Below are 23,412 nucleotides of genomic sequence, written 5' to 3' on the forward strand. Positions count from 1 at the left end.
TAATCTGTTACAGCAACAGAAAACGAACTAAGACAAATGTATAGAAGTGACAGATTTGTTGGGCAGAGCATAAATGGCAGTCTGATTTTTTGATCTGCTCATCTATAGATTAAGGATTGAAATCACTTCAAGAAGATTATACTTTGGCTCCCAATAGTTATAAAGGAGTGTAACAACTTACCCGCAATTGAAAGCTCAGCTCTTTTTTTTAAAAAATAGACTTTATGTTTTAGATAAATTTTTGGTTCAGAGCAAAATAAAGTGGAAAGTATAGAAATTTCCTGTCGAACTTCTGCCCCCACATCCCATGCACAGTCTCTCCCGCTATCAAAAAGAGTGGTGCATTTGCTACAATTTATGAACATTGACACATCATTATTACCCAAAGTCCATAGTTTATACCATGGTTCATTCTGAGCATTGTACATTCTGTGGGTTCAGAACAATGTATGATGACATCTATCCACAATCACAGTATCATGCAGAATAGTTCCCCTGACTTAAAAATCATCTGTGTTCTATGTATTTAGCCCTCCCTCCCTCCTAACCCCTGGCAGTCACTGATCTTTTTACTATCTTCAGCGTTTTGCCCATTCCAGAGTGTCAAATAGTTGGGATACTACAGTATGTAGCCTTTTCTGATGAGCTTTTTTCAGTAATATGCATTTCAGTTTCCTCCATGTCTTTTAATGGCTTCATAGCTAATTTTTTGGCACAAAATAATAGTTCATTGTTTGGACATACTACAATTTACTTATCCATTGACCTACTGAATAACATCTTGGTTGCTTTTAAGTTTTGGCAATCATGAAGAAAGGTGCTATAAACATCTGTGTGCAAGTTTTTGTATAGATATATAAACTCTATTAGTTAAATATCAAGGAACACAATTACTAGATTTTATGGTAAGAGTATGTTTATATTTGTATGACACTGACAAACTGTTTCCAAAGTAGTTATACTATTTTGCATTCTCACAAGCAATGGATGCAAGTTCCTGTTGCTCCACATTCTTGCCAGGATTTGATGTCAGTGTTCTGGATTTCATCCATTCAAACGGTTTTGTATAGGTAACTTATTGTTGGTTTAATTTCCATTTATTTGATGACATATGAAATGGAACACCTTTTCATATGGTAATTTGCCATCTGTGTATCTTTAGTGAGGTGTCTGTTAATGTCTGTGGCCCACTTTTTAATTGGGTTGTTAGCTTTCTTATTGTTGAATTTTAAGAGTTCTTTGTATATTTTGGATAACAGTCCTTATAAGATATGTCTTATGTCTTTCTCTCAGTGTGTGATTATCTTCCAATTCTCTTGCTAGTGTCTTTTGTAGAGCAGGAGTTGTTCATTTTAATGAAGTTCAGCTTATCAATTTTCTCTTTCATGGATTTTGGCTTTGGTGTTGTAGCAAAAAGATCATCACCAAACCTGAAGTCATCTAGATTTTCTTCTCTTGAAGTTTTATAGTCTACATTTTACAATTAGGTCTGTGATTCATTTTGAGTTAATTTTTGTGAAGGTTGTAAAGTCTGTGTCTAGATTTATTTATTGGCATATGAATGTCCAGTTGTTTCAGCACTTTGTTGAAAAGAATATTTTCTCCATTGTATTGCTTTTGAAAATTTGTCATAGATCAGTTGGCCATATTTATATGGGTCTATTTTTGGGCTCTCTGTTCTGATCCACCGATCTATTTGTCTATTCTTTTGCCAACACTACACTGTTTTGAGTAGTGTAGCTTTAGAATAAGTCCTTGGGTCAGGTAATGCCAGTCCTCCAATTCTGCTTTCCTTCAATATTGTGTTGACTATACTTGGTCATTTGCCTCTCCATATAAACTTTAGATTTATTAATATCACAAAATAACTTGCTGGGTGGGATTTGATTGAGATTGGATCAAATCCATAGATCAAGTTAGAAAGAAGAGACTTGACACTACTGAGTTTTCCAATCCATGAACATGGAATATTATTTAGTACATTAATTTCTTTCACAAGAGTTTTGTGGTTTTCTTTATACAAATGTTGCACATATTTTGTTAGACTTATATCTAAGTATTTTGTGCTTTTGGGTGCTAATGTTATATTGCATTTTTAATTTGAAATTTCACTTGTTTCTTGCTGGCATATAGAAAAGTGATTGACTTTTGTGCATTTACCTCGTATCCTTGCAACCTAGTTACAATTGTTCATTAGTTTCTGAAGTGTTATATTTGGCATACTTTTCAGAGTTTCTACATTAATGATCAGGACATCTGCAAACAAAGGCAGTTTTATTTCTTTCTTCTCTACAGTATGTCTGTTATTTTTTCCTGTTCTTGTCTTGTTGCATTATCTAGGACTTCTTTTCAGTATGATATTGAAAAGAGGTAGTGAGAGAGGATATCCTTGCCTTATTCTTGATTTTAGCAGGAAAGCTTAGAGTTTCTCACCAGTAAGTATGAAGTTAGCAGTAGGCTTTTTAAATAGATATTTTCTATCAGTTGAAGTAGTTCAGTTCTATTCTTAGTTTACTAAAAGTGTTTTTTAATCATTAACGTGTGTTGGATTTTGTCAGATACATTCCCTGCATCTACTGATATAATCACATAATTTTTATTCTTTATGCTGTTATTGTGATGGATTACATTAACTAATTTTTGAATGTTGAAACAGCCTTGCATACCTGGGATAAACTCAACACGGTTATGGTGTATCATTCTTTTTATACATTGTTGGATCCAGCTTGTTAATATTTTATTGAAGATTTTTGCATATATGTTCATGAGTGACACTTGTCTGTAGTTTTTTTTCTTGTAAGGTCTTGGTCTGGTTTTAGTGTTAGGGTAATGCTAGCCTTATATAATGAGTTAGAAAATGTTCCCTCTGCTTTAATTTTCTGTAAGAGTTTTTAGAGAATTTTGGTATTATTTCTTCCTGATATATTTGATAGAATTCACTAGTGAAACCTTCTGGTCCTAGTGTTTTATGTCTTGGAAGGTGATTAATTATTAATTCAATTTATATAATAGATATAGGACTATTCAGATTGTTTATTTCTTCTTGTGTGAGTTTTGGCAGATTGTGTTTTTCAAGGAATTCATTCATTTTATCTAGGTTATCAAATATGTAGGAACAAATTTTTATAGTATTATTTTCTTTCCTTTTAATATCCATTGGATCTGTAGTGATGTTCCTTTTTCATTTCTGATATTAGTAATTTGTGTCCTTTCTCATTCTTCATAGTTAGGCTAGCTAGAGGCTTATTGATTGTATTTATCTATTCAAAGTCTCAACTTTTGGTTGTGATGATTTCCCTATTAATATCTTGTTTTCAATTTTGTTAATTTCTGATCTAATGTTTCTTCTGTTAACTCTAGATTTATTTTGCTGCTCTTTTTTTTTCTAGTTTTCTAAGGTGGAAGCTTAGATGATTGAGTTTAGATCTTTCTTCTTTTCTATTAAGTGTATTCAATACTATTATTTTCCTTCTAAGCACTGCTTTTGTGGCATTCCATGAATTGAATTTTGACAAGTTGTATTTTTATTTTCATTTAATTTAAAATATTTTTAAATCTCTATAGGTATCTCTTCTTTGACCCATAGGTTATTTGGAAGTGCGTTGTTTAGTCTCCATATATTTTGGATTTTTTTCAGTTATCTTTCTATTGATTTCTAGTTTCATTCCACTGTGGTCTGAAAGCAGACATTGTATGATTTCTGCTCTTTAAATGTGGTAAAGTGTATTTTATGGCACAGAATGAAGTTTATCTTGGTGAATGTTCCAAGTGAGCTTGAGAAGAATGTGTATTCTGCTCTTTTTGGATGAAATAGTCTCCGGATTTCAATTATATTCAGTTGATTGATAGTGTGGTTGAGTTCAACTCAATGTCCTTATACTATATCCTTACTGATTTTCTGCTTCCTTTATCTGTTCATTTCTGATAAAGTGGTGTTGAAGTCTTCAACCATAACAGTGGATTAATCAATTTCTTCTTGATGTTTTGTTGCATCAAGTGTTTTGTGGCAGTGTTGTTAGGCATATACATATTAAGTATTGTTATGTCTTTAAAAACTGATCAGTTCTTCATTACGTAATGCCCCTCCTTTTTCCTAATTACTCTCCCTGCTTTAAAGTCTTGTTTGCCTGGAATTCATGTAGCTACTCCTGCTTTATTTTGATTAGTATTAGCATGATATATCTTTCTCCATCTATTTACTTTTAATCTTTATGTATCTTTATGCCTAAAGTTTGTAATGTACACTTACAACTAATCCAAGCCCATTTTAAAGCAATAATGTATTCTTTCACACGTAGTGCAAATACCTTATCATAACAAAATAGTTCTAATTTCTCCCTTCCTTTTTTGTATTATTGCTCTCATTAATATCACTCACACACAAACACACTCACACAGACACATATACACACACATTCAAATACATTGCTGCTATTATATTCTGCATGACTGTTATCCATAAGATCAATTAAGAATAAGAAAAATTAAAGTTTATGTTTTATCCTCACTTATTCTTTTTCTGATGCTATTCCTTTATGTAGAATTAAGTTTCTGACCTACTTCATTTACCTTTTCTTTAAAGAATTTCTTTTAACATTTCTTGCAAGGTTGCTCCACTGGCATCAAATTCCTTCAATTTTTTTGTTCGTTTGAGAAAGTCTTTATTTCTCCTTCACTTTTGCAGAATAATTTCGCAGGGTACAGCATTCTAGATTGGTAGGTCTTTTACCCTCAACACTAAACACTTTACTCTTTCCTTGTTTGCATGATTTCTGAGGAGAAGCTGGATATAATTCTTATCCTCTGTAGGTAAGCCAGTTTTCTTTTTGTTTTTCTGGCTTCATCAAAATTTTTCTTCATCTTTTATTGTCTGAAGTTTGAATAAAACATCCTAGATGTAGTTTTTGTTTGTCTGCTTGACATTTATCCTCCTTGGTTTCTCTGAGCTTCCTAAATCTGTAGTTTCGTGTCTGATAATAATTTGGGGGAAATTATCAAATATTTTCTCCGTTCTTTTCTCTCTTTCTTATCCTTTGGGTATATCCATTAGCGATGTGTTACACCTTTTGTAGTTGTCTCACAATTCTTGTATATTCTGCTCTGTTTTTGTTTGCTTCTTTTTTGCTTTTATTCTCTTTGCTTTTCCATTTTGGAAATATCTATTGAGATAGCCTGAAACGCAGATTTTTTTCCCCTCTACTGTGTCCAGTCCATTAATAAGTCCACCGAAGGCATTCTTCATTTATGTTACAACATTTCATGTTACACTTATTTTTAATTCTTTCTTAGAATTTCCATCTCTCCACTTACATTGCACAACTCTTCCTGTATGTTGCTTAGTTTAACCATTAGGGCCCTTAGCATATTAATCATAGTTTTTATTAAAGAATTCCAATCTGATAACTTCAATATCCCTGCCATATCTGAGTCTGGTTTAGGTGTTTTAACTGTTTCTTCAAAGTATGTTTTTGTCTTTTAGTATGCCTTCTAATTTTTTCTTGATTGCAGGGCTTGATGTATTGGGTAAAAGAAATTGCTCTTAGTAGGCCTTTAGTAATGTGGTGATACGGTGGGGAGGTGAAGCATTGTGTAGGCTTCTGAGTAGGTCTCGGTCTTTTGATGAGCCTGTGTCTCTAGACTGAATTTCATATATGCTTCTCAAGCCCCTCCCACTGTCTGCCCATTAGGTAGGACAGGATGGCTGGTGTGGGCTGGAGTTTGGTGATTCTCTTCTGCCAGATCACTTAGGCTCTGACAAAATCTCCACAGATTAGGCTCTGGTTGAATAGTTTCTGCTGAAGGCAGATCTTGTTAGGAAGAACAGAATTCTCTGGTGTATTTCAAAATAGTTTCTTTTCGCCTCCCTGTGCTAGAAACATGAGGGGATTTTCTTCCATATACACTATGATGTAAAACACAAAATATATTGCAACCCTGCAATGACTGGGTCCTGTTGGAGTTTTTGACCTTCAAACTTGTTCACACGGAGACTCCAACAATATGTTGGGATTTAGCATTTTCTACTGTGCTGGTTCCTGTGAAAGTTTCTGCTTCGGTAAGTTGTAAGTTTCTGTATTCCTATGTCTGTCTCTCCAATTTCAGGGGCAGTAGTTTGTCCTGTACCTGAGAAGAGAGTTGTTTTCTTCAGTTTCCTTAGGTTATAACTTCTTGTTAGGACAGAGTGGTGACTTCCAAGTTCCTTACATGCTGTACTAGAAAATGGCCAAGCTTTGCTTTATATATTGGTTATGCTGGTTCTAATAAAGGTAGTAATAGCAACTAACCCTAGAATATATATTGTGTACCAGGTAGTGATTGAATCCTCACAACCAACTTATGACAATAGGTATGCTATCATTCTACCTTTTACAAATGAGGAAACTGGGCTTTTTATTTTTATTTTTTACTTTAAGTTCTGGGATACATGTGCAGAACATGCGGAATTGTTACACAGATATACACGTGCAACTATCAACCTGTCATCTAAGTTTTAAGCCCCACATGCACTAGGTATTTGTCCTAATGCTCTCCCTTCCCTTGCCCCCAAACCCCTGACAGGTCCCAGTGTGTGATATTCCCCTCCCTGTGTCCACGTGTTCTCATTGTTCACCTTCCGCTTATGAGTAAGAACATGCAGTGTTTGGTTTTCTGTTCCTGTGTTAGTTGGCTAGAATGATGGCTTCCAGCTTCATCCATTTCCCTGCAAAGGACATGAACTCATTCTTTTTATGGCTGCATAGCATTCCATGGTATGTATGTGCCACATTTTCTTTGTCCAGTCTATCACTGATAGGCATTTGGGTTGGTTCCAAGTCTTTGCTCTTGTAAATAGGGCTGCAATAAACATATGTGTGCATATGTCTTTATAGTACAATGATTTATAATCCTTTGAGTATATACCCAGTAATGGGAGTGCTGGGTCAAATGGTGTTTTCGGTACTAGATCCTTGAGGAATTACCACACCGTCTTCCACAATGGTTGAACTAATATACTCTCACCAACAGTGTAAAAGCATTTCTATTTCTCCACAGCCTTGCCAGCATCTGTTGTTTCCTGATTTTTTGTTTCTTTGGTTGGTTGTTTTGTTTGTTCGTTTGTTTGTTTGTTTGAGACAGAGTCTTGCTCTGTCACCAGGCTGGAGTGCAGTGGTGCAATCTCAGCTCACTGCAACCGCCGCCTCCTGGGTTGAAGCAATTCTCCTGCCTCAGCCTTCTGAGTATCTGGGACTACAGGTACCCACCACCATGCCCAGCTAATTCTTGTATTTTTTGTAGAGATGGGGTTTCACCATGTTGGCCAGGATGGTCTGATCTCTTGATCTTGTGATCCACCTGCCTCGGGCTCCCGAAGTGCTGGGATAACAGGGGTGAGCCACCGTACCTGGCTGTTTCCTGATTTTTTAATAATGGCCATTCTAACTAGCATGAAATGCTATCTCATTGTGGTTTTGATTTGCTTTTCTCTAATGACCATTGATGATGAGCTTTTTTTCATATGGGAAACTGGGACTTTTTACAAATGAGGAAACTGAAGCATAGAATGACTAAGTGACGTATCCGAGGATATATTGCTAGGGATTAGTAGATTCGATATCTGAATCCAGGGCATGTGGTTCCAGAAACTGTGAGCTTAAGCACTACACTCTACTGCTGAGTTTGGAGAGTGAGTTTAGGAACTGTTAATTATAAGGCAATACCTACCAAGAAAATGATATCCTTTGGTGATCAGCAATTTAAGCAGGTAATTGTTTTCAAGACTATAGTAATGACAACTCCTTGCATTTTTAGAGAGCCAGATAGTAAGTAGGTTCCATACCAGCTCTTACTTATTGATGGTGCTTGAAGCATTGTGTTGAGAAGGATTCTGAGGCTGAAACCAGCTCTGTGGGAATGAGTGCAAGGGTTAACTAGCCATGTCTTCCACAAGTACATGTGATTGAGGAACACAGCGTATTGACTAACCTCTTATTGAGAGCTGTGTTTTGGAAATTGCTGTCATATATCACTTCTTCCAGACGGAGTTACCCCTTCGAGCTCCTACATCACTATGCATACCACTGTGATTTTAAATAATTAATTGTATAAATATCTATTGGTGTTTTTCTTACTCTTAATCTTGAAGTCACAAACCTCATGTATCTGGGTAACCTAACTGTTCAGCATGACACAAATCCTGGCCCATAGTAGGACTCAATAAATAATTATTAAACAATGTATAGCTAAAAATAACTTCATGAGATAAGGGTTATTAGCTGTTTAAGAAGTCTGAGAATTCTGTGAAAGCCACCTTGAGGGAGGGTAAAACTTGGCATCGAATTCATGAGGTTTCCTCTGGGCTATGTCTTATTTCTAAAACGTAAATGACTTACCCCATAGCCATCAGGAATTTTCAAAAACATTATTATTCTAGGAGGGACAAAAGATTTCTAAAGTTGCTCCTAGTAGCTGACCTGCTGTACTTTGTTTGGAATTAAACTCTGCCTGTATTTCCTGCAAACTTCATTAGTTCCCTACAGACATGAAAAGAAATTGTTTGCACTGAGCCATCTTAGTGGGAGACCTTTACTAAAAGTGTTCTGAAGAAGAAATTATTCTTTCACCCCTAGGGTCACTTGGTAGCTAAAACAGACTTCTCCTTTTTCTTCTAATCTGTTCTACTTCACTGACTCCTTTTTCTGTGTGTTCTTAAAGGTATTGCCTTATTTACTTTGATGGTTTCTCAACTAATTGAATACAGCAGTGAGTTCTTTCTTCCTGTACTCTTTTGGATGTTTCTACCACCCCAAGGGGAAAGGTTCCCATCACACAGCTTGGCTTTGAGATGCTTGCTTATTGAAACTACTTTAAGAGTTATTGCTATTTACAGGGCTGTTAAACGTTTGCACATTTGGCTGAACTATAAAAAATAAACTGATGCCTGCTTTGACTTTTGCCAATGGAAATCCTAACTTATGTATAGGGGAATAGTTTCTGAAAACAAAAAATGGATATGTCTTGTGACTTGATTTTTAGGTTGATGTGTAATCAGATGATCCTGATATGATTTTTTAATCTATGGAATTACCTGTCTATGAAGAGTATAATACAAACTGTAAAGTCCAAATCATGTAGAAACATTACTGGAAATAAAGAAGTAATTGTCTCAGAACCAAATTCTTCCCTTTAGCATGGAGATGATGTGATTCTGATTCCATAGGTAGTAAATCTTTTCTGATTATTTAATGTGTGCATACATGGGCATACACAACCCCCCAGTACCCAGGAAAATCTTCCATAACTGGTCACAGTGGTATACAATCTTTTGTTACCCTCTTTCTTCCATTCCCATTTTCATATGCTGGAAGCCTTTTTGTCAAGATAAGGATTTTGTTTGAAAAAGCTATAAAATTCTAAGAAAAGATGCCTACTATCTTCCCCTTCTGCAGTTACCCACATTCAACAACTCCCAGAGCTCAGGATTTTCTAAGCTTCTATGTTTAGCATGTTGTATGTGTAATGAATCATAGTGTCCACCTGTAAGTGTCATAAACAGATGGTATAAATATGCTTGCACACTGTGACTCAAAACACATCTCCAGTTTTAGCTTGAGTTGAAACAATATTCACAGTTCCAAGAAACCTGTGGCTTGCAAATTCAGGGTCAGTGGGAGGAGAATACCGGAAAACTGGAAGCCTATGTTCTCTGTTGCCTGTCAGTGCAGTCCGTATTGAAGGGACCCAGGAGGAAGGGAAGAGAGGGATAGTGAAGGAAAACCTGTATTCCATGTGCTCTTGAAGCCAATCATTTTGAAGATGCTCAAGAAATCCGTCTTTGGAGCCTATGGGAGTGGGTGGTTTCACTCATGGTCTTCCCTCTTCCTGGAATGTCCTTTCCTTGTTTCCACATCATGCCCCCACCACCTCACTTCCATTTTTCCCCGATTGTCCACAGTCATCTGCCAAGTTTCAACCTCAAAGTCTTTTCCTGTGTGAGGTCTTCCTAGCCCACAGACCAGGTAAGAAGCCTCTGCTCTATGCATCCATGACACACCGCTGAACCTCCCCCACTCCTTACTCTAACCAGATTCCACAGCAATTGCATTTTTAATGCATACCCTTCTCACGACAGTGTCAATCCACTAGGGCAGGAATTGCCGTCTCATATGATGATGTACACCCAGTATCAAGCACAGCATCTAGCATTTAATAAATATTGTTCACTTGAAGGCCTATACCAATAAACAATTAATAAAGCTAAACAGCCTAGTTAAAATTTCAATGTGATGTCATCTGGCTTCATGAAAGTAACAAGAATTTACTTTTGAAGAAAAAAAGTATACAAGTTTACATTTGATTCTGGGGCATTTCATTCATTTCTCAATATTTCTCTCACACAAAGTCCAGATCATGCATCCTCTCCTCTTTGAAGTTCTGTCTGATTTCCCTAAGCAGGCAGTAGCTTTCTCATCTATGATCACACAGGGCTTATTCATAGCCTGGCCTTCCTCTTCCCCTCATTTTATCCTGGCCTACCAAGTCCCTAGACATTCAAGGTTGTGAACTGAGTTTCTGCTGCTCTGCCTCATTCTACGTTCCCTAGGGCCTAGTATATTGCTTAGCATAGGGAAGGCACTCACATTTGCTGAAATGATTGAAATGGTGGTAAGAAAAATAGAACATCTATTCATTTAACCACCGTTAAATAAATATTTATTTTCAGCCCAACTGTTTACCAGGTACTGTTTTAGGTGCTTAGAATACATCAACAAAATATTCCCTATTCAAATAAACATTTTGGAGGTTTTTGCCTTTTCCAAAAACTAAAGAATTGGTTTCCAGGTTTGTTTCGTAACTGTGGTTACCTAGTAGATGTACCCAGACACTTAGTACATAAGGTTGCTGAGTACTGGGATTAAATTTTAAGGTTCTGATTAAGAGTCAAGCTTAGTAGTATCCCGCCAGTTGTGGATGAACTTAGTACACTGAAGATGTGTTCAATAAGGATAAGACAGGAAGTAGCTAACTGAGCAAATAATTTCTATGGTTGCCTGGTATTATCATGGACACAAATATCAGTGTGACAGTGAAGGTTCCACTTACTTTTTTATTATAAGTCTCTTGAAATGTCCTGAAGGCTAAAAGCTTGTCAGTGTTGAATCAGTTCCTAAAATTGTGCTAAATTAAATGTGATTATTTACAACATGCCTAGTTCTTCTTAAGAAAATAACCCCTTTTATTATGCTATATTTAAATTTATCTAAAAATGGATTTTATGTATGTTAGAATCATTAAAAATACACATGAATTTCATGCTGTACAATATTCTAATGATGTTACTTTAGTTGAAGAGTGATTAAACATATGGGACTTGCTCATTATCAGTCATTTCAACATTATAGATGATATATGGAATATAGAAATTGATGTCAGTTATTATTCACTGACACACTTCATTTGTGATCCAGTAAGCAACATTTTAAGGAGCAAACATTCAATGTTAATTGAAAAACCAATAAAATTCTGAGAGAGCAAATTTTGTGTCTTCTATTTCCCTAATTTTAGAAGCAGCCTCAGTTTAAATCTATAGTGTTAGCTCCATTTATATTATTTTGTGGAAAGGCAGATGGTGATTGTTTATTCTTCTAGCATGTGAAAAGGCATGTATCAAATTATTTCCAGATTTATGCTAACATGACTTAAACATTTCTTAAAGGGCTGTGTAGCACTGCAGACTTCATAAACAGGTCCTCTCATTCATCATAGAACTTGACTCCCTGCAGATGAACTACAGCAACAATTATGCCCAAGACAGGGACTGTCTCATGCAGTTTAGGAGCAGAGAATGCATGTCCTCTACAATCAGTGCAGTAGGAGCTGGCAGGAATTACTACTGCTGGAGCTGGTAGAGGCCAAAGGCTTTCTGGGGAGAGGAATGGAATAGACAGTGTTTCATCCTGAATGAGTGTGCGTCTTGGGTTAAGGCCTTAGAGTCCTATGAACTTCCTGAGCAACACCACTTTTTGCTCTTGGGAAGAGCCATCCTTGGCAGCACTGTTAAATAGAGGAATGTTCATCTATGGTTCAATGTCTTTTTCTAGATCCATCAACTCCAACAAGAAGAAACAAGCCTGGCCCTCGTAGTAAAAAGATGACTAGAGTCAAAATCTGAAACCAGTTTTGAGCTTGGCTCTGTCATTTATCAGTGGTATGACATGAGGGAAATTAGTGAAGCTCCTTGTGACAATATGCTCCTCTGTACAATGCAGCCAACATCATTCACAGATTTTCTGTAATGATTACATATAAGTGAATGTATATGAAACAGGTCAACAGAAAAGCCATCTCTACACTTGTTAGACAACATAATTATTACCCATAAAGCTGGCTTTAGGGAAAAAATTGTCAAGACCATTTTATAGTCAGTAGCCTTTCCTCTAGCAATCCTCTTACTCAAATGCCAAGATTCCTCTAGCCTCTCTGCCAGCAACATCAAAATACAATATCTTGATATTTTAGAAAAAAAAACGCAAGCTGTAACTGCCAGGACTGTTATAGAACTATCAAAAGTATGTTAAATCAGCTACGTAAATTGTGAAAAGAGTCTGGATTCTATGTGTTCTGTGATAATTTAAACACAGGCCAGCTCATTTAAGGAAGGCAAGATAGAAAACAAAGAGACTGAGCACCCTCTCTTAAGGAGACAGGCCACTCCCATAGTCAAGTATTTGTGCCTCAATCCTTTGTTTATTTCTTGATAAATCTGTGATGAATGAAGCACCAAAGATTTTTTAAAAGGTAGGGGAAATGTATGTTAACATTACATAAAGATGACCTCGACACTAAGCAGGAGAAACTGCCCAAAGTAAGGAAGATAAAAAAAGGAGAGCTAATCATTTTTGTCTTATAATGATGTTAGGAAAGACTACTTATTTTTTTCACACCCCACATCCAATCTCCCAGGAAATTATTTTGACCTGTTTTTTTCAAAATAGATCTAGAAAGTGACCAGTGACTTTTTCCCACCTCCTCTTCTACCACTGTTGTATGAAGGGCACTCACCTCTCACCTGGATTGTTGCAGGAGCCTCCTAACCTCTACTCTTCTTGCATAATACCCAGTCCCCTCCACTGGCTGTCTCCCCAGCTCAGTAGTCACAGTAATCCTTTTAAAATGTAAGCCAGATCAGGTTCTTCTGTTAAGAACCCTCCAGTAGCTGCCATCTCACTGAAAGTAAATGCCAAGATCTTGAAAATCTGCCCAAGGCCCTCCATACCCCAGTTTTCCATCCTCTCTGACATCATTTCCTATTAGTCTTTCTGTGGCTCAGTCTGAGCTCCTTGATCTTCCTCTTACTCAACAAGCACCTCCTGTTGGAGAGTCTTTGCACTGCTTACTTCCTCCACTGGAAGCAACTGTGGTAATTCCTGGTCTATCCCAGATATACACATGGTTTATATCTCTCTTGCTTCAAGCCTTTGCTTAAATATTATCTTCTCAATCAAGCTTACGCTGGCCACTGTATTTAACATTACACATTGTCCGTCACTGCCTGCTTTCTGATTTTACTTATGCTTGTCTATTCTTTTCCGTAGCTTGTATCACTGTTTTACATTCCACAAAATTTACTTATTTATTATATTTACTATTTATTGTTCATCCTTTATTCATTCCCCCAATATATAGTCCAAGAATAAAAGGATTTATGTCTATTTATTTCACTTATGTATCTCATTTGTAGAATAATAAATGTATGGTATCCCTTATACAGATATTTTTGAGAGTGACAATTTCAAAAGAAACTTTAGAGAGAAGCACAGAGCCTGGCATAGAATACTTTTAATATGGAAAAAAAGGCAGAGGGGTACAAGCTATTGAAAGAGAAATGAAATCAACAGAACTAAAACTTTGTTCCAAAGACTTATTTTAACCTCTAGTTTCTAAACACATTAACCACAGTAACTGTTCATATTAGTTCTTTCTTGGTGCTTTCCTTGAAATTTAAAAAATATTCTGATTTTAAATTTTAGTTATGTTGAAAGAGTGAATAACAGTAAGTGAAACAGAACAATGGCATTGTTTCTGTTATAGTTTTTAATCTCCATCATTAAATGTTTCAGCTAAAAGCAACATTCATTCTCTATTTATTTTTCAATCAACTTATTTGCTGACAATGCATTCTATGAAAGCTACAATTGTATGCCATCTTTTGAAATCAGAGGAATAGATTTTTTTAATGGGCAAAAGCAGGATTTTTAATGGTGCAAAATCATCTGTTTTGGTTTTAGAAGGGTACATGGCAGTCCTGTATACCAGCTGCTTTTGTCCAGAGACAGGCACTGCAAATCAAAACCTCATATGCATGTATATTCCTTCTAGATAGTTCCATTTGGCAGATACATGTTTACATGCCAATGTAATAAGGGCTGGGAGGTAAAGAGTATAGGGTACAGTTTAGATATTAAATTTGCAGTGTTCTCAGTTTTTCAGTCTTTCATTCAAAAAAAGTGCCTTAAACTTTGTGTTTCCACTCCTCTGGTTGGGTAGGAGGTGGCAGTATGCTTTTGGAGAAAGACAAAGTTGATGAGTACCTAGATGGGTACCTTGAAGAAAGACAAAGTTGATGGGTACCATTCATAGAACATTCCTTGAGGCCTTCGCTCTTGCCGTTTTTGAAGAAAGCCTTTAAGGATTGTGAAAAGTGGAAGTGGAATAAAATAGGAAAAAAATGTACTTTAAAATTATTTTAGAGATTTCCTAGTGACAGGAACTGATGAGATTTCAGTAGTTTTCTCATAGTGAGTCCCCTTATCAGGCATAAGTTATGTATATGACCTCATATGAGAATGGGGGTTCATGGAGCATCTTGGGATGCTGAACACTGATTTTCAAGACCCAGTCCTCATGGTAGAATCACCCCCAACCAACACACAAACACACACATACATATGCATACATGTATGCACATATATGCACACATACACACACACACATCACACATCTATGACAGTGTGCAGCCACCTGCCTTTGAAGGAAGTGGGCAGAGGACCCTTCACTGAATGTTCAGATGACATGACATGTCCACTCTTCTTATATAATACCCAAGAGGAGGTGCCATATTAAAGACTGGATACATTTTTTTCACTTTCGCCAGAAACATGAAGGCCTCAGGAGAAGTCATCTGATTTACAGAAAGAGAATAATATGATGTTCCTTCCTTCCAAGTTTTGCAGAATAAAAGTTACATCTGCTATAAATGGTTCAAAGGCAATTGAAAGGGGATTTAGGATTTATTGATTTAGTTCTCATATGACTCTTTTTTTAAACCAGAAGAGATCCGGGCAAGATAATAGACCTGTAATTCCCTCCACCCAGTTACAATGAGCTGGGAATTTACATGGATTATCATAACTAACAAAAAGATCCCACTTTCTGTAAGACTTTCATATAATTCCAGTAACACATATTTGTGTCTACACAGTACCATTTTTCAGAGCTTGGCCTCTAGCTCAAATCTACAGTCTATTCCTTCCAGAATGTTGAAATTGACTGCAAGTTCATGCATTTGATCTTTGCTTTCTAAAACTAAATGGGAAAGAAAGGGATACTGAAGAATCTGGCAATTCAATCCACTGAGTGGAAAATCTGAAATGTTCCAGTCTTCAACATTTGCTTTTAGACTTACCGCAGAGATTATTTTTTAAAGCCTTAGCTGCTATTGCCTCTATTACATAACGCTTGGTACTGCACTCTGCTAAGAATAAACAAGCACAGAGGAGCACCAGTATTTCAGAAATGGATTCTGTGCTCTGTGGGTTCGTGGGAAACACTCTCTGTGGTTAATTCCCCTGGGCCACCCACCCCTGTGGCCTTAGGTCAGGAACTTCTTACCTGAAACAGTTCCTGGTGTTCTTCATAGTGTAATGGCAGGGCAAGCTTCAAGAAAAACCTTGGTCTTCAAAAAATTTTCAGTGCGGACACCAGGCACAAAGTGACTAAGCGCGAGGCTTGACCACATCACAGTGTGGGATTTGAGAATTCCCTTTTGGGAACCTCCAGTTCTTGAGAAAGGAGAAGATATTCTGTAAATGGGTTTAGATGTTTGCTAAGGATTTATTGCAACCATATTGCTCTAGGTTCTCTGTGTACATGCAGCAGGTACAGCCCCAATTTTACCTTGACAAACAGGCAATGTTAGAAAACATCAAGACTCCATTTGGGCTTTCTTGAAAGCCAGGATTATTGATGGCATAATTTACAATCACACCTCATCTCTAGATTCTCACTGTAACACAGCAATTTAGTTTATGCCTGCATCATGAAACATCAACAGCTCACTTGGATTGCTCATGTCTTCCTATCACCAAAGCCGTTGAACTCTTTTTAGTTTTCTTCTATTTTATCTTTTCTCAATACCTGATGTGATTGACTAGTTTCTGTTTCTTGAAACTTTCTCCTCCCTTGACTTTCACAGTAAGTGGTTCAACATTTTCTCAGTTCTTTTCATTTTAAGTACATTTTTATTGAATGACTATCCTGTATCATGAATTAATACAAAAAGTAGGAGTCATAATTTGTCCATTTATGAATAATTTTTGCAGTACTGGGCATTGCCCTAAGTTCTTTGATTTTGGGAAGCTACATAGAAAAGTGTTTAAAACCATGACAAAGCCAGTCATGGTGGCTCATGCCTGTAATCCTAGCACTTTGGGAGACCAAGACCAGAGGATTGCTTGAGGCCGGGAGTTTGAGACCAGCCTGGGCAACATAGCAAGACCTCATCTCCACTAAAAAATAAAATAAAAATAAAAATTAACTACCCAATTATGGTGGCATGTGCCTACAATCCCAGCTACTTGGGAGGCTCAGACAGGAGAATTGCTTGACTTCAGGAGGTTGAGGCTGCAGAGCAAGATCCTATCTCAAAACAAAAACAACCATGGTTTTAGCTCTACACAATCAGTACATCTGGATTCAAATGGTAGCTCTGCCATTTGGTGGCTCTTAAGGATGGGATTCTCAGAGAACAGACTCTGAAAATAGGAATAGTTTGTAGGATGTTTACTAAATAGTGCTGTTGAGATCAACACCTGTGGGGGTTAGGGAAGAAAGCAGGTTTGGGCAAAAACGGAAATTGGCTGTGGGAACATCCAACAAAGCCAATCTTATCAGGATGTCTGAAGCTGAAGCTGGGATAAACTTTCAGAGTTGCCTGAAGCTGGAGAGAGAAAGCCATAACTTTGCAAACTTGCATCTATCAATTTTTGGCTGTAGGCTGCCCCTGGGAAGGGCAGCATGACTTTGGGCAATGTGACTTCTAGTGAGGCTGATTGCTGTGGGCTGAAGGCAGGAGCACAGCCAGATATTAGGGAAATATGCTGTGGTCCTAAAGGGAGTCTGGGTTGAGTGTCACACCTTGGGATGAATGCTTGATATCCTTCGAAATATTATTTAATCTTCCTGTGCTTCATTTTCCACTGCTATAAAACAGGAATAATAATAGTATATATATCACATGGTTTGTTGTGATTGCTTAAAACAATGTCTACCATATAGTAAGTGCCCAATCAGTTGTGTTATTTCTTAGTCACTCAAGACACCTGGGAAAATAAGATGGTGCATGAAGATAAATTCAACAGATTTAACCTATATCAAAAGATATAACCTTGGACTTCTCCTAGACTGATGCCCACATTTAATTCATACATTTTATTAAGTTTTTCTTTTAAATATATTTCATATTCATGACCCCTCTCTAGTCTCAATGATGTTCCCCTAGTTCAGATCCTTGTATGCTGTCATCTGGATTATGTCTTTATTTATTTATTTTTCTTTCTTCCTTCCAAATAATCCTTTGTAAATAGCTAGTGATCTTTTATGCAAATTCAAATCCAGTCATCAGTTTCCTCCTTAAAATTCCACAGCCAATAAGACAAAGTACACATTTGCTTTTCAGAGGGACAACAATTTTGTCTTTTGCCACTTCCTTATATGTAGCTAATTCTCCAGCAAGAGCTAATTATTTTGAACTCATCTTCTCAGGCTTTTGCATTGCTCTGGGACCTTGACCAATTGTTTTGTGAGTTTAACTTCTCTGCACATTTAAAATATCTTCTTTTCTATGAACCTTCCTCTGACTTATGTCTTTGAGTGCACTAACACCTTCAGATGTTCGTTTCTTTGGCTATGGAAGAATTACTCCCTCTCTCCTCGATGCTACCTTGCCTCTTCTATTCAAATTTTGGCTAAAACACTTAACAACTTGTGTTATAATGTGGTTCGTTGAACTCTGGAATTGGAAAGTTCTGGGTTTAAATCATAACTCAGCTCATATTAGTGTAGTAGCCTTATTGCCTAATTGCACCCTTAATTTTCTCAGCTTACCTTGAAGGATCTGTGTCAAGGATCTGTGTCAGGATTAAATGAGAGAATGCATTCAAAATTCACAAAGCATGTACTCAGTTCTTAGCAGATATAAGTGTTATTGTATTCATCTGCTTGTCTCCCCCATTTAGTACAAGGTCCTCAGGAGAAGGAGCCTTGTCTTATACATCTTTGTTTCTTGGCATCTTACAAGTGTGTCTGGCATATTAAATGAATAACTGCTAGATAAATAGCTAAGGAAAGATTTGATACATATCATATGTTATATTGAAATTGCACAGGAGTATAAAGGACAGACTTTTGGAAAAAGTGAATGTCAAGTGTAAAAGACACATAAATATAATGTATTAGTTCATTTACATGCTGCTTATAAAGACATACCTGAGACTGGGAATAAAAAGAGGTTGAATTGGACTTAACAGTTCCATATGGCTGGGGAGGCCTCAGAATCATGGTGGGAGGTGATAGGTACTTCTTACATGGTAGCAGCAAGAGAAAATGCGGAAGAAGCCAAAGAGGAAACCCCGGATAAACCCATCAGATCTCGTGAGACTTATTCACTATCAGGAGAATAGCACGGGAAAGACCAGCTACCATCATTCAATCACCTCCCCCTGAGTCCCTCCCACAACATATGGGAATTCTGGGAGACACAATTCAAGTTGAGATTTGGGTGGGGACACAGTCAAGCCATATCCTGTAAAGGGTTATTATATCTTTTCTAAAATGAAAATGCCCCATAATCTATGTGAAGGCTGTTTCAAAGGTTAATTAATAGGTGGTCATGTCATCTTAGGTAGGTAAACATTATTTTCCCTTGCTGACAAGAATAAAAATCACTATGGCTAGTTAACAGTGGTAACTAGTAATTAATGGTACTTGTTCATCCATTTATTCATTACTTTGTTCAACAATTATGTGTTGAGCATCTACTACATGTTAATGGTGTTAGATGCAAGTAATTCAAAGATGAACAAAGGGAAATGTGGCTCCAGCTCTCACAAAATCTACAGTCATTAGGGAGATGACTGTTACAGCACTGAGCAATGACAGTCAATGGGGTAAGTCCTCTCACAGGGAATGTGCAACATGTAACAGGGGCACCTCACTAGCTGCAGGGAGTCATGCCACAGTGGTTCAGAGCACAGGGTTCCCAAAGGGATTTCTAACCTGTATTAAGCCTTTAGACTTTATGCAAGGGTATGTGAGGGTTGAAGCAGGAGGAACTTAATTAGTGCGGGAGTAACATCATCAGATTTTCGTTTTGCAAAGGCCATTCTGACTTCTTCGTGGATATTAGATTATAAAAAGGCAAAAGCTGAAGCCAGCACAATCATCTGGGAGACGATCAGCAATCTGGACAATCAAGTCTTCAGTCTCTGAATCTGGATCTCCATTCACTATTTCTTTGTCTTTCAAGGCATGGGTATTATGCTATATGAAAATAGGAGATAATAGGAGTCAGGACCGTAGGTATTATGATAATAAGGACTATGCGATTATATACAGACACACACACACACAAAACAATAAGTGTAAAGAAACCTATTGGAGTCATCTTGTCCATCACACTCACGTTTAGATGGAGCAGTTTTTCCTCGCAAAGGTGGGTATATCACCTAATAAAGTACCTCTCATTGGGTCTAATTCATGTGCTTTGGGTTATAACCATCCTGAGGGCAATGGAAAAGAAGTAGGGACCTGTTCCCTAGTTTCGAGGAACTTTTAATCTCATTGAAGAACACAAATAGTTCTACATAAAGTGACTTGAAGTCAAGAATAAAGAATAAGTATAAGACAAATTGTGTTTCTACTACTTTAAGCATTCTCCATGCCTGTGTTAATTGATGGGAAATCTTTGTGGTCCCTTTAGCTCTAAACAAGCCTATATAAAACCATAGTTAGCAGCATGGGTTGACCAGGAAGCCTACTGTTATTAAGTCTCAAGAAATTCTAAAAGTGCCTCCTTAACTATATATGTATGTTGTTCGCAAGAATAGGGATAGAGTAGGAAAATGTCGCTACTCATCCTCCTTTGGCCTGTCCCTGTAGAGCAGAAGTCCCCTGCAGATTATTAGTTGCCTGGAGCCACATATCTCCCTCTTTGTTATGGTGCAGACTAGAGGTTGTTAAAGGTGTAAAAGAGTAAAGCCACGTGGTTGGGTACTATGGAAATATCTTAATTGTGGTCATCAATTGTAAAAGACTTTTATAGGAATATCAGGTATGTAGATTGGGGCATTATGTTTTTACTCCAATAAGAATGTAATTTTAAGCCGTAGATAGTTTTCAATATTTAATAGTATATCACTAATATTTCAATATTTGTAATATAACAAATGTTTTTAAATTAAAAATATACTTTAGTCCACAGTATAAAAGTGTGTTGGTGTGGCCGGGCATGATGATTCATGCCTGTAATCTCAGCACTGTGGGAGACTGAGGTGGGCAGATCACTTGAGGTCAGGAGTTCAAGACCAGCCTGGCCAATATGGTGAAACCCCGTCTCTACTAAAAGTGTGTTAGTACTTTGCAGCGGCTTGCTCTGAAGTTTGAATCCTGGTTCTACTACTGACTCATCATGTGAATATAAACCGGTTGCCTATCCTCCACATGCCTCAGTTTTCATCACTAAGATGGAGGTCATAACAGCAGTCACTTCACTGACATTGTTAGGAGGATTAAATGAGTCAATGCATGCAGTGAGCTTAGAATAACACTTGACATATATTGTTTTGAAAATTTTTAAGAAAATGTGGTTCCATCCATTAATAACTTTCCATAAAATGATGATCATGGGAAGGCATGTCTTACATTAAAGACAGTTACTACCCTGCCCCTTAAAATTCTGAGATATTATGTGCAAAAATACTTATAATTATCCATCCTGTATTTTATATAAAGATTTCAAAATCCCACTGATGACTCTGATGGAGGGATAGACATTATCTAACAGTATCACACTCTGTTGGACTCTAATTGTCTCAGATGGAAACCATATCTAAAGGTCCAACATATTCTTTGAAAGAGAAGATGTAGAATGATGCCAGTGTTACATCATATTCCAAACCAGATTAAACGTCTCTGGAATTGTGGTTGTACAAATGCTGTTTTATTGTTATAAAAACCTATCCTTCCTCTAAGGGTACATGGAGCTTTCTACAAAGTTCCGTCTCTGAAGTACATAGACCAAATGAAATATCATGTGGCAGTGAATGATTCTCAGTCACAAGAGTCAGGGAGGTTTGCATTTGTTAAATCTGTCGTGTACACCCTATCTGTCAGGTATTGGGTAGACATGGAGTTACAATAAGAAGAACACATCAACCCTCTGGCCAAGAAAATGACAATTCCAGGAGGAAAGAGACAAGTAAAATATTCACAATAACATATGATCATAGAAGTATGTAGAATTCAAGGTAATGAGATAAGGGAAATGAGAATAGGGTGGTGTTGGACACAGAGGAAGCCACCTGGCAGGTGGTAGAACCTGGGCTGAGTCTTGAAGAACAAGTAGAAGTTAATTACCAAATAAGATAGTGTCATGAAAAGAGAATTGTGTTTCTGACTTAAGTAAATCAGTTAGCGAATTGTGATGCTGATGATTGGCAAGGAACACGCAGCTGAAAGAGCATAGTAAGTAGGGTGAAAGACAAGACCATTTCCAGAATACTTTCCCATTCCCCTATATCTTAGTGCAAACCTCTATCCTGTTTATCCATAATTCTTTTTTGATTGTGTTAAATTTAATAATTCGTTCAAAGGAGGATAAATGGAAGGAATAATTATTTATAGATTTCTATTAAGTTTTACTTGACCTTAATTCAACTTGCAATGAAAATTTGTAGAAATAAATGTAACTTAATGTCACATCTTAAAGAATGAGACCTTAATTTGGAAAATAGTGCCTTAATAAAAATAGTAACTAAAATTAATTTGGCACTTTTTGTGTAGCAAGCATTGCACTAAGCTCTTCACAGGCATAATTTCATTTAAGCTTCACCAAAAAACCTGTGAGGTAAATACCATTATTCTCCCCATTTTACAGACGGGAAAATTGAGGCTTTCCGAGTTTGATTACTCACTGTCAAGAGGTTAGTCAGGAGTCAATTTGAGGTCATCTTATTTTGTGCAAAGAGCACAGTATTGGAAATCCATGAATCTGGTTTACAGTCCTTTACAGTCCTAACTTATTTATTGGTGAGTCAATAGTCACATCACCCTTATCTGTAAAATATAAGTTGAGGGGTGGGTTGCTAATGCAGAAGTAATTGGAGAAGTTGAAATTAAAGACCTGTGTAGCCCCTTCAAACTTTGCTATTCTACGGTTTTTGTGCATTACGAAGTGTTCATTCTGGTAGTGACTCTGAGTGCAAAGGGATATGGTGACAGATCCACACAGTGTACTGAGAGGACAGTCACATCACCAAAAGGAAAACAGACAGTCACCCAATCAGTGTGAGCTTTGGTTCAATTCATATATTCGTTAAAGGCCCACTGGAAATTCTACAGGCCATGGTTTTGTACTCAGCCTAAGGAGTTGTTTAGATTATTGCCCATCCCTTTTCAAGAGGAGGAATGAGGACCATCTCTGTGGAGAAGGAAAATCTTGTTCTCTCATAAACAAAGGCCTTCTGCCCGGCGCGGTGGCTCATGCCTGTAATCTCAGCACGTTGGGAGGCCCAGGAGGTCGGATCATGAGGTCAGGAGATTGAGACCATCCTGGCTAACACGGTGAAACCCCATCTCTACTAAAAACACAAAAAAATCAGCCAGCCGTGCTGGCGGGCTCCTGTAGTCCCAGCTACCTGGGAGGCTGAGGCAGGAGAATGGCATGAACCTGGGAGGCGGAGCTTGCAGTGAGCTGAGATCGCGCCACTGCACCCGAGCCTGGGCGGCAGAGCGAGACTCCATCTCAAAATAAAGCGAAACCAAACCAAAACAAACCAGAGGTCTTCCTGGCCATTGTCTGCATTTTAAAATAATTCAGAAACGGGCTTTTTGTGATGTGCTCTCTCGAATTTTTCCATCTTTTTTTTACGCTGTAGTTAG

Source organism: Pan paniscus, chromosome 7 (assembly GCF_029289425.2).
Source record: "Pan paniscus chromosome 7, NHGRI_mPanPan1-v2.0_pri, whole genome shotgun sequence".
Taxonomy (NCBI): Eukaryota; Metazoa; Chordata; class Mammalia; order Primates; family Hominidae; genus Pan; species Pan paniscus.